Source organism: Macaca thibetana, chromosome 6 (genome assembly GCF_024542745.1).
Source record: "Macaca thibetana thibetana isolate TM-01 chromosome 6, ASM2454274v1, whole genome shotgun sequence".
In the NCBI taxonomy this organism is placed as follows: Eukaryota; Metazoa; Chordata; class Mammalia; order Primates; family Cercopithecidae; genus Macaca; species Macaca thibetana.
Window position 1 is genome coordinate 51,380,831 of NC_065583.1, and position 19,438 is coordinate 51,400,268.

Consider the following 19,438-nt stretch of genomic DNA (forward strand, 5'->3'; position numbering starts at 1 on the left):
TCAAATGAAAGTTTCCTGTTAATTGCTACTTGTCAAACACTTTCTGATTATTTACTCACTCAAATCAAATGCATATGACAGAGTAGGTTAGCTTTATCTGAATGTTGTGGATTTTACTTTAAATACCAGATATATTAAGTCTTTAATAGGGTCTTGAAGCCCTCATATACCAGTGGGCTAATAGCTTTCTTTCTTTGGCTGCTAATTTCAACAAATTTTTATTTAATTTATTGATTTGTTTATTTATTTTTTTGAGATGGAGTCTCACTCTGTCACCCAAACTGGAGTGCAATGGTGTGATCTTGCCTCACTGCAACCTCTGCCTCCTGAGTTCAAGCGATTATCCTGCCTCAGCCTCCTGAGTAGCTGGGATTATAAGCATGTGTCATCATGCCCAGCTAATTTCTGTATTTTTAGTAGAGACGGAGTTTTGCCATGTTGGCCAGGTTGGTCTTGAACCCCGACCTCAGGTGATCCACCCTCCTCGGCCTCCCAAAGTGCTAGGATTACAGGCGTGAGCCACTATGCCCAGCCTAATTTCACCAAATTACACTACATTTCATTTTGAAAAATAGAAAAATTTTCTGCATATTAGTGTAGGACAAATGTATTCCCCAAATTTAATTGGAACCATGTTATCTTCAAGCTTAGAAAATCTGCTTTATTTAATTATGGTTAATTCTTCCCTCTTGTCCATTGATATCATGTTCTAATTCTGTGAGAATATGTTTATAAATATAATAGTTTTCAACCATGATATAGTATTTAAAAATCTAGCAATAGGTAATAATGTCTAAGTATCCATATTGCTGGCTTGTTTCATGCCTTTATAAGGCCCTACTAAATAACCTGGTTGTCCTCAACAAAACACTTGCAAACCAAATTCAAAAACACAATAAAAAGATCATTCACCATGATTAATAGAGATTCATCCCAGAGACATAAGGTTGTTTCAACATGTATGAATCAATAAACATGATGCATCATGTCAATAAAATAAAGAACAAAAATCATATGATCCTTTTAATAGGTGTAAAAAAGCATTCATTTAAGCTCAACATTCCTTCATGATAAAAATTCTCAATCAGCTGGATAGAGAAGGAACAAAGCTCAAAATGATAAGGGCTATATATAAAAAACTCAAAACTAATAGCATACTGACTGGGAAAAAAAGTTAAAAGCCTATCTTCTAAGATCTGGAATAGGATACAATGCCCACTTCCACCACTCCTGATCAACATAACTGGAAGTCCTAACCAGATCAATTAGGCAAGAGAAATTAATAATAGGCATCACTACTGGAAAGGCAGAAGTCAATTTATTCTTTTTTGTAAACACATGATTTTACATTTAGAAAAGACTAAAGACTCCATCAAAAAAACCCTGCTATACCTGACATATGAATTCAGCTAAGTTACAGAATACAGATTCAACATACAAAACTCAGTAGCATTTCTATACACAAACAGCAAACCATCTTAAAAAGAAATTAAGGAAGGAGTTCCATTTTATGATAGCTACCCAAAAATACCCAGGAATAAATTTAACCAAAGAAGTGAAAAATGTCTACAATGAAAATTATAAAACACTAATTAAGGAAATTGAAGAAGACACACACATGCACACGAATGAAAAGATATCCCATGCTCATGGGTTGGAATAATTAATATTGTTAAAATGTTCTTACTACCCAAAGTGGACTACAGATCCAATGTAATCGCTATCAAAGTATGAATGACATTCTTCACAGAAATACAAAAAAAAATTCTAAAATTCACATGTAATCACATAACCCCAAATAGCCAAAGCAATATTGAACAAAAAGAACAGAGGTGGAAGCACATTATTTGATTTCAAATTACACTACAAATGTATAGTATAGTAATAGTAATCAATACAGCATAGTACTGGCATAAAAACAGACACATAGACCAATGGAACAGAACTGAGAACCCAGGAACAAGCCCACACATTTATAGCCAATTCATTTTCAACAAAGGTGAAAAGAACATCCACCGGGGAAAGGACAATCTCTTCAGTAACTGGTGCTGGGAAAGCTGGATTTCCATTTGCAGAAGAATAAAGCTAAATTTCTGTCTCTCACCATATATAAAAGTCAACTCAAAATGGGTTAAAGACTTAAGTGTAAGACCCAAAACTTTAAAAACCAGTAGAAGGAAATGTAGGGAAAATGATTTAGGACATTTGTCTAGACACAGATTTTATGCCTAAGACTTCAAAAGCATAGGCAACAAAAAGAAAAACAGACAAATGAGACTAATTAAATTTAAACACTTCTGCACAGCAAAGACAACCATCAACAAAATGAAGAGATAACCTATAGAATGGAAGAAAAATTGGGCAAAGGATCTGAATAGACCTTCCTCAAAAGAAGACACAAATGGCCAAGTATATGAAATAATGCTCAACATCACTAATTGCAAGGGAAATCAAATCAAAACCACATGAGATATCATTTTACACCAGTTAAAATGTCTATTCCCATAAAGATAAAAAAATTAAAGACACTAGTGAAGATCCCCAGAAAGTTGAACAGTTGTACCCTGCTCATGGGAATGTAAATTAGTGCAGACACTGTGGAAGATAATATGGAGGCTCTTCAAAAAACTAAAAATAGAGCTACTGGCTGGGTGCGGTGGCTCATGCCAGTAATGCCAGCACTTTGGGAGGCCGAGTCAAGTGGATCATAAGGTCAGGAGTTCGAGATCAGCCTGGCCATATGGTGAAACCCTGTCTCTACAAAAAAATACAAAAAATCAGCCAGGCGTGGTAGTGGGCACCTGTAGTCCCAGCTACTCGAGAGGCTGAGGCAGAAGAATTGCTTGAACCCAGGAGGCAGGGGTTGCAGTGAGCTCAGATTGTGCCATTGTACTCCAGCCTGGGCAACAGAGCAAGACTCCATCCATCTCAAAAAAAAAAAAAAAAGAACTACCATATGGTCCAGCAATCTTATCACAGGGTGTATATCCAAAAAATAAAGGAAATCAGTACATTGAAGAGATATCTCATGTTTACTACATCACTATTTACAATAGCCAATAGCCAAGATATGGAACTAACCCAAGTGTTAATTAATGGGTGAACTGATAAAGAAAATGTGGTATGTATATACAATGGAATATTATTCAGTCATAGAAAATAATGAAATCCTGTCATTTGTAACAACATGGATGGAAGTGAAGGACATTGTGTTAAGTCAAATAAGCCAGACACTGAAGACAAATATCTCATGTTCTTGTGGTAGCTAAAGAAGTGGATTCATGGAGGTAGAGAGTAGAATGGTGTTTCTCAGAATAGAATGGTATTCTCAGCTGGCAATAATAGAAGGGAGGGAGAGATGAAATAAAATTGGTTAATAGGCACAAAAATATAGTTAGAAGGAATGAGTTCTAGTCACAGTAGGGTGACTGTAGTTAACAAAAATTTATTGTATATTTCAAAGTAATGGGAAGAGAAAATTTGGAATGTTCCACAACACAAGGAAATAATAAATGTTTGAGGTGATGAATATTCCAATTACTCTGATTTGGTCAGTACATATTTTATGCAGCAATCAAAATGTCACATGTACCTCAGGAATATGTTCAAGGTTTGTGCATCAAGTAAAAAAATTATTGGTGAGAGAAACAAGAGAGGCAGGAGGCCAGTGAGAGCTGTGGATTTGGGCATTTTTAAGAAGGAAAATGAACAATGCCATCAACAACTACTGTGAGCAAAGTAAGAAAAGAACTGAACCATATCTACTGAATTTAGCAACAAGGTCACTGAGGATTTTTAGTCATTATATGGCTATGTTAAATGGCTGAGAATTTAAAAATTATCTTGAAGCTAGGAAAGAATGATGCTTTAGCTTTCATATGCCCTTAAACAAAGAATTTAATTCAATATAAGCATTAACAGGAATTTATTTTTGCATAAGATTTAAAGTATTCTTTCTGTGTACCCTCTGCAGCTCCTATAACAGAAAATATTGCTTTAGCTCAAAGGAATCTAGCCAATTAATTTTCTTATTCTATGAGTATTTTTGTAGTCAACTATCATTAGAAGTCATAACTGTAGTCTTCTCTAATAATGGCTTATATTGAAGTTACCCATTGCCCTTGACTAATTTTAATAACAGCATTTCTGTGTGAGAAAATCACTAGATGTTTGCTTGGGTTTTGAGGAGATAGCAAAATTCCTTATTATTTTTAAACTTAGTGATAAAAGAACTCTCATATTAATATATTATTTGAAAATCTAATCTCAAAGGAGCTCAGGATTAGAACAAACAATAATATGATTGATTTTCCAATAATATGAAGCTAAAAATATCCTAAATTTTATTAATTTTTAAAAGTATATTATTTATAGACAGACTTCAACAAAAACACAGAAAGCAACCTGTTTCCTTTTTACCAGTTATTTGGTGTAAAAACATATATTACTTCTCAATATTAGTGAATTTATTTAATTTAAAAATAAAAAATAAGAATTTCTCGAGTTTAAAAATAAAATAAATTGAAGGAATTCATTAATATGTATTAAAATTTCTCAGGGTCTACATCTCTAGATAAACTATGAGTTGAATGAAACACCTCAATTTCACTCAAGTCTGTCAAAGAAATTTCTTTGGAATTTAATTGACAATTTAGAACAGAAGTTTCTGCCAAACCAGTAACTTTTTCTTGGGCTGCAGTAGCAGTTTAACAAATATTTAACACTAACTGCTTTAGGTCAAGCTTGTGCTCTCCAGTTTGATGAAAATCTCCATCATGTCTACTGTCTCTGACCCAGGCAATCCACCCACCAGCTCTTACTGTCTTTCACTCAGGCAATCCACTCATTTGCTGACCTAACCCTGAAGGTTTTGAGTTTTCATCCCTGGGAACAGAGTTTAGAACTCTGTTCTTGCTATACTGGATAAAATGTAGGTCACAGCAAGGGAATTTTAACCTGTCTTTGATGAATGAAGAAATAGATTAGTTAAAAACTCTTGTTTCTTATTTGCCATCCTGTGGTTATATATTACAGATTAATAATGATTTGAGAAGAATGCAAGCTATGTGATGTCGATATATAATTTTTAACATAAATTATTAACAATTTTTTATTTGTTCATCAAGTTTCCTACCTTCACCCCCATCCTAGCATGGAGATGTTTAGGGGACAGGCCCAGGGCCAGTGCAATACCAGCAACACAGCTTGATGTCCACCCAGAGTTACTGAGCATTGAATAGGACTTCAGTAAGTGACATCTAGGGTAGAAATTGATCAGTTCTGTTAGTAAATTAAAAAAAAAAACTTTCAATTTTATAATAATTTAGATTTACAGAAAAATTATAAAGATAATATAGAGTGTTCCCGTATATCTCAGAGTCGGTCTCCCCTATTAATAACATATTAGTTTGGTGCATTTGACACAATTAATCAATATCAATACATTATTATTCATTAAAATTCATACTTTACCTGGATTTCCTTAATTTTTAGCTAATGTTCTTTTCATGCTCCAGGATTCCCATGTAGCATATCACTTTACATTCAGTGGTCATGACATCTTAGCTGCCTCTTGGTTGTGACAGTTTCTCAGAGTTTCCTTGTTTTTGATGATCTTGACAGTTATGAGGAGTATTGCTTAGGTATTTTGTAAAATGTGCCTTAGTTGGGATTTGTCTGAGCTTTCCTCATGAGTAGATTGGGGTTATTGGATTTGAGAGAAAGACCACAGAAATAAAGGGCCATTTTAATCATGTCATACCACAAAATGAATACTATCAACATGACTTACCGCTGTAAATGCTAGTCTTGATCACCTGGCTAAGGTAGTGCTTGTCAGGTTTTTCTAAAGTTATTCTTTTTCTTCCTCTTACTAGGCTTTCTTTGGAAGGAAAAGCTCATAGTTAAGGAATAGGGAATTCTGTTTCATCTCCTTGAGGTTCGAGTGACTACATAATTTATTTGGAATTCTTCTGCATGTGAGATTTGTTTATTCTTTCCCATCTCAATTTATTTGTTTATATTAGTATGGATTTATGAAAATTCATTTTATAATTTAGGTTCTAATACACTACCAATAAAATTCTTTATTTTATTGCTCAAATTGTTCCAGCTTTGGCCATTGACAGCTCTTTTAGTTGGTGCCTGTGTCACTTTGACCTACTCCCATCATTGGAAAGCGAGTTATTTTTACTTTATTTGTTTAGAACTTCCTTATTTTTGGCATTACAAGATGCTCCAGGATTATTTTGTATATTTTCTGCCCCAGGTAAATTTTAACAAATGACTGTCCGATGGGTGAAAAGACCTCAATTTGTGGAATTTGATGATTTCTGCCCTGTGAATATTCCACTACGGGCAGTTTCAAGGTACTAATATGATGTCACTGAACACAGAGTTGAGCAGAGATGTACAGTAGCTCATCAGTATAAAGTATTTCTACCTCACTGCAACAAAGGATACAAATAACCTCAAGAGCATAGAAAATATAAAATGTGCTAAAATAATTAGAGATTGTGTTTTCAATATTTATTACATTTTATGTAATTTATTTAATTGTAAGTTTATAAAGTTTAAGTTTTAATAATGGCTATGTTTAAGAATCAGCTCATAAAATTCCTGAAAATTCAACAGTTGGCTCTTGCAAGCTAGCTGTGGCATACTCATGAACCAGCTCTTAGGCAAATAGGCAGAATTCATTGTAATTATGATGATGATTATGAAAAAGGAGAAGAAAAATGAGGAAGATGAATTAATTTGACACGTTTGTGTTATCAGAGATCTGCAAGCACTTTATATGCATTATTTTGTTAAATTTCAAAAATAAATCCATGGGACAAGTAGAAGTAAGGAAAAGCCAGGGGACTCCAAAGCCAAAGTGTGAGTGTCATAAAGAGTAAAAGAGGATAATCTTCATAAATAAGATGCGTGTTTTCCTTTTTAAAAAGCATTTCCTTTTACATTCTCTCTTTCTGTATCAAATTTATAATACATGAAAGCAGGGCAAATATTTTATGTCCAGTTTAATATTTTAAAAATGAGGTGGCTCCACCTACATGCCTTTTTAAATTTACGCAATAGAGGTACATGAAGTTGGTTACTGACTTTTACAGATTATTAAGGGGAGAGATGGGAGAATAAAGAAAATATGCAAGCTGACACTAGAAAACAAATGTTATACAGTAATTATATTTAATGTCATTCAGTTTGAATTAGTTATAACCAATAGGGCATAATAATAAATGCCATTAAGGACATTTTGTGAGATTAGAGCAGTCTTGCATAATTTAAAAATGTAAAATTTCATGAAACATTTTACTTTTAAAGCTTTGGTGAGGTTTACTGGAGCCAGTGTTTTGGACGGGGTTAATAAGTGACACATAACAAAAGAATAAACTAAAGATGGTGAAACCATCTGGAGTTTCTGTACTTAAAAAAAAAAATGTTTCTGTAAGATTACTCCACATAAAACATTTTCTGAAAACAAACTCCCTCCTTAAGATGCCCATGCCTAATGTCAACTCTGCTAATTACACAAAAAGTTATTTCTAAAGATAACCAAACAGTGAAGCCTTGAGCTGCAAATGTTGAAAAGCCAGTGGTTTACAAACCTGAGTAATGACAATGTTACCTCCAATGACAATGACGCTACCTATCCTGCTCAGGCCCCACAGTGGCTTACTCTGAAGATGGTCAAACAACTTCATTAAAAGGTGAGCAAAAGACATGAACAAACGTTTCTCAAAAGAAGACATACAAGTGGCAAACAAACATGAAAAATATTCAACATCACTAATCATCAGAGAAATGCAAATTAAAACCACAATGAGATACCATCTTATATCAGTCAAAATGGCTATTATTAAGAAGTCAAAAACAACATATATTGGCGTGAATATGAAATAAAGGTAACGCTTATACATTGTTTGTGGGAATGTAAATAAGTTCAACTTTTATGGAAAATAGTATGGAGCTTCCTCAAAAAACTAAAAATAGAATTGCCATTCAAGCCAGCACTACCACTACTGGGTTGAAAGAAAGTAAAAGGCATCGTTATATCGAAAAGACACTTGTACTTGCATATCCATTACAGCACTATTCACACTAGCAAGGTAATGGAATCAGCCTAAATGTTTATCAACAGAAGAATGGATAAAGAAATGTGGTATATATACATCATGAAATACTATGCATCCATATAAAAGAATAAAATCATGTTCTTTTCAGCAATATGGAAGGAGGCGGAGGCCATTATCCTAAGTGAAATAACTTAGAAACAGAAAATCAAATGCTGAATGTTCTCACTTATAAACGACCTAAACACTGGTACAGATGGGCATAAAGTTAGAAACAATAGACGCTAGGACTCTAAAAGGGGGAAGAATGGAAGGTTTGAAAAATAACCTATTGGGTACAGTGTTCACTGTTTGGGTGATAGGTACACTAGAAGCCCAAAACTCATCATTATACACATGTATCCATGTAAAACACCTGCACACATACCCCCAAATCTAAAATAATAATTTAAAAAGTAGAAGAGCATGATGAGATTTCATAACTCATAGTCCAAAATACCACTCCTGATTGTGTACCTCAATGACTTGGAGAGAGAATTTCTTATCTTTGTTAGTGGATTGTATAGTAGAATACTCATTAGATATTCTTTATGAAAACTAATGGATTTTTAAATTATTTTAAATGTTATAATTTAGACTTTTTAATATCTGTGATAAGACAATATTTATATTTAAATAAATATTCCATGGATAGTCTAATTTAAAGACATTAAGCCTGCATTGTCCCACAAGTGACTATTTGGACCATGAAATGGGCTAGTGACATGCTGAAATGATAATATTTTCAACATATTGGGTGGGTTAAAATATATTATTTAAAAAAGAATTTCACATGTTTCTTATTTTTAATGTGTTTTTAAATGTGTACTAATACATTTAAAATTACATGTGTCATGCCTTCTATTTCCACTGCAGAGTGCTAAGTCATGTGCACTCAGACTAAGGCCAGAAAGAAAAGAGTTTTTCCATAGCAAGAACAAACAAATAGAGAATGTTACCTCTCTTCCGTGGGTGTGTCCCTGGAGAGTGGGATGCTTTCTCAACAGAGGTAAATCACTTAGCTGATGGTTGAGAGAATGGTCTTTGGAGTTAAAGGGGCTGGAGTTTGAATTTTGTGTCATCCAATTTAGAGTTTTGGGGTCCTGGGCAATTTATTTAATGTCTCTAATTCTGTACCCTTCTCTCATGTGAAAAGATGAAGGTGATGTTATTTTTATCCTGGGAATGTTCTGCGGAATAAATAAAATAATAGCTATGTAACAGAACTCAGGCTGTTGCCTTGTTAGACAGCAAGAACACCAATCCATGGTAGCTATATTTTTGATATTCTGCTTATTGTGATTATTGGCATGCATAAGTAGACACTTAAAGGGATTAGATGGTAAGAATTGAGGATGAACACTTGGGATGATGGAAAATATAAAATTTACAGTGAACATGTTACTGGAAAACCAGGAAGTGTTGTTCGGGATGCATTACAGAGATAGATAAATAGATAGATAGATAGATAGATAGATAGATAGATAGATAGATAGATATAGATATAGATATAGATATAAATTTTTTTTTGAGACAGACAGAGTCTCACTCTGTTGCTCAGGCTGGAATGCAGTGAAGTGATCATGGCTCACTGCAGCCTTGAATTCCTGGGCTCAAGCAATCCTCCTGCCTCAGCTGACTGAGTAGCTAAAACTACAGGCATGCACTGCCATGCCTGGCTTACTTTTTAGGTTTTTGTAAAGATGGGGTTGTGCTATGTTGTCCAGGCTGGCCTCACACTCCTGGTCTCAAGTGATCTTCCCACCTCAGCCTCGCAAAATGCTGGGTGGCATGAGCCACAGTGCCCAGTCAACTGTTGCTTTATTTTTAATAGCAAATCTGATCCCTGAGAGCAGTCCAGGGTGAAGGAATGAGAAATGAACTCATGTATTTTGAAGAAGTACTTTATAGACTAACAACCAAAAGAAGCCCAGGACCAGATGGATTCACAGCCGAATTCTATGAGAGGTACAAAGAGGAGCTGGTACCATTCCTTCTGAAACTATTCCAAACAACAGAAAAAGAGAGACTCCTCCCTAACTCATTTTATGAGGCAAGCATCATCCAGATACCAAAACCTGGCAGAGACACAACATAACAACAACAAAATAATTCAAGCCAATATCCCTGGTAAACATCGATGTGAAAATCCTCAATAAAATACTGGCAAACCAAATCCAGCAGCACATTAAAAAGCTTATCCACCACAATGAAGTCATCTTCATCCCTGGGAAGCAAGCCTGGTTCAATATACGCAAATCAATAAACATAATCCATCACATAAACAGAACCAATGACAAAAACCACATGATTATCTCAATAGATGCAGAAAAGGCCTTCAACAAAATTCAACACCCCTTCATGCCAACAACGCTCAATAAACTAGGTATTAATGGAACATATCTCAAAATAATAAGAGCTATTTATGACAAATCCACAGCCAATATCATACTGAATTGGCAAAAGCTGAAAGCATTCCCTTTGAAAACCAGCACAAGACAAGGATGCCCTCTCTCACCACTCCTATTCAACATAGTATTGGAAGTTCTGACCAGGGCAATCAGGCAAGAGAAAGAAATAAAGAGTATTCAAATAGGAAGAGAGGAAGTCAAATTGTCTCTGTTTGCAGATGACATGATTGCATATTTAGAAAACCCCATCATCTCAGCCCAAAAACTCCTTAAGCTGATAAGCAAATTCAGCAAAGTCTCAGGATACAAAATCAATGTGCAAAAATCACAAGCAGTCTTATACACCAATAACAGACAAACAGAGAGCCAAATCATGAGTGAACTCCCATTCACAATTGCTACATACAACTTACAAGGGATGTGAAGGACTCTTTCAAGGAGAACTACAAACCACTGCTCGAGGAAATAAGAGAGGACACAAATGAATGGAAAAACATTCCATGCTCATGGATAGGAAAAATCAATATCGTGAAAATGGCCATACTGCCCAAAGTAATTTATAGATTCAATGCTCTTCCCATCAAGCTGCCATTGACTTTCTTCACAGAACTAGAAAAAACTACTTTAAATTTCATATGGAACTGAAAAAGAGCCCATATAGCCAAGAGAATCCTAAGCAAAAAGAACAAAGCTGGAGGCATTGCTCTACCTGACTTCAAACTATACTACAAGGCTACAGAACCAAAGCAGCATGGTACTGGTACCAAAACAGATATATAGATCAGTGGACCAGAACAGAGGCCTCAGAAGTAACAACCACACATCTACAAACATCTGACATTTGACAAACCTGGCAAAACAAGAAATAGGGAAAGGATTTCCTCTTTAATAAATGGCATTGGGAAAACTGGCGAACCATGTGCAGAAAACTGACACTGGACCTCTTCCTTACACTTTATAAAAAATTAACTCAAGATGGATTAAATATTTAAATGTAAGACCTAAAACCATAGAAACCTAGAAGAAAACCTAGGCAATACCATTGAGGACATAGACATGGGCAAAGACTTCATGACTAAAACACCAAAAGCAAAGGTAACAAAAACCAAAATTGACAAATGGGATCTAATTAAACTAAAGAACTTCTGCACAGCAAAAGAAACTATCATCAGAGTGAACAGGCAGCCTACAAAATGGGAGAAATTTTTTGCAATCTATCCATCTGAAAAAGGGCTAAGACCCGGAATCTACAGGAAATTCAAACAAATTTACGAGAAAAAAACACAAACAACACCATCAAAAAGTGGGTGAAAGATATGAACAGGCACTTCTCAAAAGAAGACATTTATGTGGCCAAGAAACATGAAAAAAAGCTCATCATCACTGGTCATTAGAGAAATGCGAATCAAAATCACAATGAGATACCATCTCTCCCCAGTTAGAATGGCGATCGATAAAAAGTTAGGAAACAACGGATGCTGGAGAGGATGTGGAGAAATAGGAATGCTTTTACATGGTTGTTGGGAGTGTAAATTAGTTCAACCATTGTGGAAGACAGTGAGGCGATTCCTCGAGGATTTAGAACTAGAAATACCATTTGACCCAGCAATCCCATTACTGGGTATATACCCAAAGGATTATAAATCATGCTGTTATAAAGACACATGCACACGTATGTTTATTGCAGCACTATTCACAATAGCAAAGACTGAACCAACCCAAATGCCCATCAATGTTAGAATGGATGAAGAAAATGTGGCACATATACAGTATGGAACACTATGCAGCCATGCAACAGAATGAGTTCATGTCCTTTGCAGGCACATGGATGGAGCTGGAAACCATCATTCTCAGCAAACTAACACAGGAACAGAAAAACAAATACCACATGTTCTCACTCATAAGTGGGAGTTGAACAAAGAGAACATATGGGGGCAGGAATGGGAACATCACACACTGGGGCCTGTCAAGGGGTGGGAGGGAAGGAGAGGGATAGCATTAGGAGAAATACCTAATGTAGATGATGGATTGATGGGTACAGCAAACCACCATGGCACATGAATACGTATGTAACAAACCTGCACGTTCTGCACATGTATCCCAGAACTTAAAGTGTATTAAAAAAATCCTTTAAAAGTACAGAGTCTATAAAATTTAAGTTTTGTAAACTGTGGCCAACAAGAAAATAAAGATGATCTCATTAAAAGTTAAGAGTTTCTTTCGACTTTAATCAACAATCTGAAGTTAGTGAAGATTTAACAAAGCAAATATTACCTATTTTTATAATTTCAATGAGTAGGATAAGTGAACAGACACTTTCCTGATTTTAATGAAGGTCTAAATTGATTCTTATTTTAAAAATCCTTTATCATTTAACCAATTAGATAGGAAGAAATGTAGCATTCCACATATTTTATTCAGTGAGACTTTTATAAAATTAGTGCATAAAACTCTTTTTGTATGAACAATCACATTCTAGTAAACTCAAAGTGTAAGTTAGAAGTAATAATAAAACAGATAGAAGCCTGTGAAATACTTTGCTCACAGAAAAGAGGTATAAATCTTAATTTTTTTAAATTAATTTTTTGTTAAGAGGGTAGATCTTGATGTTCTCACCACACGCAACAACTGACAATGGGAGATGATATCAAAACATCATGTAGTACACCTTAAAATATACGATTTTGTCAATATGTATTTGATTCCATAAAACTGGAAATTTTTTAAAATTAATTTTTAAAAATATTATTTCCCTTTTAATGGTCATGGAAGTGTTATCTTTTGAGAATGGAATACAATTTTCTTGTAAACTGAAAAAAGACATTTCATATTTTCTTGCAGACCACTAACACCATATTACAGCCAATTTTGCTTTCATGTGTCTAACTGGTGAAAGGACAAAACAGATCTTGGAAATGCTAATAAGGTTTCATCAGTTTCTAACGTTGCAACTAGTAGTAATCAATTCTCTCCTAATGGAATGATGGAATGAAGATTAAAGGGTTTTAAGAAAGTGTTCCTTTTTCTTTCTTTCTTTGTTGCTTCATTATTATTATTATTTGTTTTTGGCTATGAAACATGTACTATCAACAAAATTTTAAAGACTTCAGAAAGATACAACTGCTGCAAAAAAAAATAAAGGTGGCTCATTTCAAATGAAGATGGACTAGATGGAAAAAGAGAATTTTCTCATGGCTACCCTTAGTGACTCCTAATATTAAAAATTATTGAGAAATATACGTGATTGGATTCTGCATTACTATTTCCTTAAATGAGATGCAACTAGCACAATCCTTTTAAAGGAAGTGTTCTAAGATATTGGATTTTCATCATTCTAGTTTTTCTTTTGAGACTGAGTCTAGCTCCATCTCCCAGGCTGGAGTGGCGTGATCTCAGTTCATTGCAACCTCCATCTCCTGGGCCCAGGCAATTCTGCCTCAGCCTCCTGGGTAGCAGGGACTACAGGCATGCACCACCATGCCCGGCTAATTTTTGTATTTTTATTAGAGACAGAGTTTCACCATGTTGGCCAGGCTGGCCTCGAATTCCTGACCTCATGCGATTTCACCTGCGTCGGCCTCCCAAAGTGCTGGGATTACAGGCGTCAGCCACCACGCCTGGCCTAGTTCTAGTTTTTCAAATAAATTTTAAAGTTCTTTAAGCTTAACACAAACACTTAGATGTAGCAAGCACTCTAAATACTTCATATGTTATTTCATTTAATGTTCATACAACCTTAGGATGTAGGTGCTATTATTCTATCCAATTTTACAGTGAGAAATCTGGGAACTAAAGAAGTGAAGGGCTTAGGGGCTACAGCTGGCAGATCTAGCCACTAACCCAGACAGGTTAACTCCAGAGCCCAACCTGAGCTCTCTGTAAACTTACTATAAATTCAATTCACCTGGAGAAAATGTTAAACCTACAGATTCCCAAGCCTCATGACCAAGAAAGTCTATTCAGGAGGTTTGGAGAGGGGTTTAGGAATGTGTCTTTTTAACAAGTATAATAAAGTTTCTTTTTTTTTTTTTAATGTTTTCTTGACCCAGTTTTGAGGCCTTGACTAGAGGTGGGTCAGTTCCCCTTCTTGAGCAGGTAAGTCTATATTCCAACAACTTCTTTATGGGTGATCACACTCTGGGCCACTATACACCTGCCCTAATTGCCCCAGCTATAGATACCAGAAAACTAGAGACAATCCCTCTGCCCTGGAGCCTTGTGAAATCATTCAAATTACCTGATCCACCGGGAACCTGCAAACCCTAGCTAACCTCATGCCACTTGACATATGGAAGTTGCCCCCTATGGCTACGGCTTGCTATTACCCTGTTCCTGGATGCAGCTCTCTGTGGGCCCTGCCTGGCAGCTTTCTTTGGTTTGGAATATCAATGTGTTGTGTTCTGCCATCAAAAGAATCTTTAAATCAGGAGCTGATCATAATCCCAAAAGACAATCCTGAAAGCCATAATCTCAATTGTGGAAATTCTGAAATATCAATATCCTAAAAATATAATTATAAAAATAATTTGAAAGGTATTTATTTACATTTTTAAAAAACATTTATTTGAGAAACATGTGAAAGCATGACAGAACACTTCATAGGCCACTTTACATGATAAAATAGGTAAACAATAGTGTATATTTTTGCAAACATAAAAGCTCAGGTATAATAGTAGCACAGGCATAAAGTTATAAGCAGACAAACCATATTAATATTCATAAAGAAATAGGTGAAAAAGCAAAATATATAAATGTATGTCATTATGGTTGGTAATTGTATATACCCAGCTCAATAATGCAATTCTCTGAAATATGCTAAGAGACAACCCACGTCTTTTCACAAGATGGATCTAAAACCATAAAGGCCACCACCATATATGCAGCCACCCTAGAAGCCAAGAAATTTTATCTTTCACAAATGCACATGTACAAAAAAGACATCTCATTTGTTGAGGAAGTTTCAATGTTTTGATGTATATACACAAGGCTTACACACAAAGTCAATGTTGTGACAATGCACTTTTGTGGAATCAAATTTCTGTCCAAAGTGGCAGGAAAAAAGTCTGTCCCAGCTCACAGAGAGACAAGTTCACCTTTTGTATTTGCTCTCTTCAGGTCCTTGGCCAGTTGGATGGTGCCTGACTATGCTGCAGGCAGATCTTTCCCGCCCACTTTATTCAGACCTAATTACTAATCTCCTCTGCAAACACTCTCAAAGACACACCCAAAATAATGCTTTACAGGTTTCCTAGGTGTTCCCTAATATTGTCAAATGGACACTTAGAATTAACTCCACAAGTCCACCCCTTGTCAATTTGGCATCCAGATGCATCTCTTTAAACCATACTTAATTTCCAAAATAAAGATGATAACAAGGTAATAGTTCTGCCTAATAAGATGCAACTTGACTGTATACAATCAAAAACACACTAATCCCTTCCCCAGAATTCAGCTTTAAAGATTTCAACATTTGGTATTTTAACCTTTTGGAACTGTGATTTTTGGAATTTTACACATTGGGGATTTTGATCTTTCCGGGATTTCAACATTCAGGATTATGGATGGGATTGTCTCTGTTGGGGTTATGATCCAAACCCCTTTAAATCTTATAAATCAATCTTAAAAGCAATTGGCTCTGTGAGCAGGATGCATGGCCATGACTGCTGACTCTTGGATGGCTTCTTGGGGGTCTGCTCTTGGTTTACTAAGTGGATCCAAACCACCTCTAGAGTGGCTCCGGCCAGAACCTGAGCTTTGGTTTCAGCTTTGTTGCCTATTGCTGTGTCTGCTGGCACAGCTTTGTTAGAGGTCTCAGGGTTGGCCACTTCTTTGGAGTTAATGCTTATTATTATTTGGGTCAGAACTCTGGTCTGATATACCCCCAATGTTAACCTATATCAACTGTTTAGACTCTAAATTCCTCAATACTCCTAATCTAATTCTTTTATTATGACATTTTAAGAGCTTAGACAAAGATATTTTAAACTATTACATTTATTTGTTTTTTCTTTTTACTTCTGTTTTCTTTTTCTTTTCTTTCTTTTTTCGTTTTTGAGAGGGAGTCTCTCTGTTGCCCAGGCTGGAGTGCAGCGGCATAATCTCGGCTCACTGTAACCTCCACCTCCTGGGTTCAAGTGATTCTCCTGCCTCAGCCTCCCAAGTAGCTGGGAATACAGGCTCATGCCACCACACCCAGCTTTCTTTCTTTTTTTTTTTTTTTTTTTTGTAGAGATGGGTTTTCATCATGTTGGTGGCCAGACTGGTCTCAAATTCCTGGCCTCAAGTGATCTGCCCACCTTGGCCTCCAAAAGTGTTGGGATTTCAGGCGTGAGCCACCGTGCCTTGACTGTTTTTACTTTCGAATATGTAATAATCTCACATGGTTCTTAAAACAAAAAATGCACATAAAAGTATACGGCAAAAGGTATCCCTCTCAGCTTTGTTCTCCATCTGCTGGTTCCCACTCCTCTTCCTCACATTTACTGTCTCTGAAGTTTCTTACGCATCCTTGTAGGGTTTTTTTCCTCCATATTAATTCAACTTAGACATACCTGTATTTTTAAGTTAGTAATAATATATCAATTCTAAGATAGTGATTATAAAAATAGGCTAGGTGTGGTGGCTCATGCTTGTAATCCCAGCACTATTGGAGGCTCAGGTGGGAGCATCACCTGAGCCCAGGATTTCAGGACCAGCCAGGGCTAATGGTGAGACCCAATTGCTACCCCAAAATGAAATAAATAAATAAATAATTTACATAAAAATAAGCACATTTTAGCTGTCTGAGTGTAAGTAAAGAAAATAAAACCTATACAACAAGGATAGGACTTAGATAAACACTATTCTTTCTCCCTTTTCCACATATAAAGAAATGGATGAAACGGGAAAAACACTGTTGGGTTTGTCCAGTGCCACTCAAGTTTCCTTTGGACAAAATGTCCAAATCATTGAAAATATTCCCAAATCAACGAACTACTGAATACCTGGCTCACAAAAAGTTGTCTGAGAAGAAGTGATGAAATAAGCATCTGAAATGAATATCAGAATTAAAACTCAAAATGACAATCCTCAGAGAACTTTGACCAAAGACCCTCTACATATTAGGGTTCTAGTTTAGATTGAAACTAAATCCTAGTGAGCAAAGTAAGCACATAAAGCCCATACTGAGAGAACCTCATGTCAAAGATGGGAGACTGGGGACTTTTGACAGAAAGGCAAACTTCTACATTTCAGGATTTTTACGTTACTCTGTATAAATGGAGCAATCATATCCACAGCCATCCCACCCTCAAAATGTAAAGTCAATTGAAAGTGACTTATCTTTATTGTTTTTTTTTAAATGCTTTTTGGTATGTTTTTTCTTATTAAAGACACTTTATATGATACACAATGACCAAGAAACATATGAAAAAATACTCCTCATCACTAATCCTCAGGGAAATGAAAATTGAAACCACAGCAAGATACCATCTCACACCGGTCAGAATGATGATCATTAAAAAGTTGAAAAATAACAGATGCTGGCAAGGCTGCAGAGAAAAGGGAATGCTTATACACTATTGGTGGGAATGAAAATTGGTTCAGTCACTGTGGAAAGCAGTTGGAGATTTTTCAAGGAACTTAAAACAGAACTACCTTTCAACTCAGCAATCCCATTGCTTTGTATAGACCCAAAGGAATATAAATCATTCTACCAAAAAGACACATGTACTCATATGTTCATCACAGTGCTATTCACAATAGCAAAGATATGAAATCAACCTAGGTGCCCATCAATGACGGACTGGATAAAGAAAATGTGAAACATATGCACCATGGAACACCATGCAGCCATAAAAATGAAAAAAATCATGTCCTTTTTAGTCACATGGATGGAGCTAGAGGCTGTTATCCTAAGCAAATAAATTAACACATGAACAAAAAACCAAATGCCACATATTCTCACTTATAGATGGGAGCTGAAATTAAATACACACAAATGGAAGGATGGGAGCTACAGACCTTGGGGACTACTAGAGAGAGGAAGGACGGGAGCATGGCCTGAAAAGGTACCTATTGGGTACTATGCTCATTACCTGGATGATGGAATCATCTGAACCCCAAATTTCAGCATCACTCAATATACCCATGTAACAAACTTGCACATGCACTCTCTGAATCCAAAACAAAAGTTGAGAAAAAGACACTTTATACCACTTACCAGTTTTTAAAAATAATAATTTAAAAATCAAACAAGACAATAAAAATATCCTCAATGTAAGTAACTTTCCCTTAAATTGGATGAATTTACCTCTGTCCAAAACTTGTTATGTCATCCTTATTTTTCATTTCATTGCATTCTTGTGAAAACTTTATGGTGCAACAACATTTGGGAATCCATGATATAGAATAAAGTAATCTCCTTAAAGGCCAACAAAATACTACAAGTAGAGTAGGCTCCCAGATAACAACTTATTTTCAGTATCTATAACATACTTGTCATACAAAAAAGGGTAAGGATATTTTTGTACGAAAGAACACTGCTACACATCTCAGAGATGTCGGAATACCTGATAATAAGGTTCAGAGTTCTATGACTGTAAAGTATTAGAAGATATCAATAGGAATAACGAAGTTAGAGTTAGATTCTAGGGACTTTATGTACCAAGCCAGGATGACAAAAATGAGGAAAATAAAGCTCATGGTATCTATCAAGTGCTAAAATCGCATTTTGTCCAATTTTTGTAAACTCATCAATGTCTAACCCAGCACTGGATACATTGGTCAGGCATAATCAGTAACTGCTAAATTGAATTGAACTCTTACAATGGTGATTTCTTAAGTAGAGACTGTTCTAAGAAAATTATCAGTATTTGTGTTGTTTGAGTGCCTATAATGATCACTTTTAATTTTTAATGAATTAGATCAATAGAA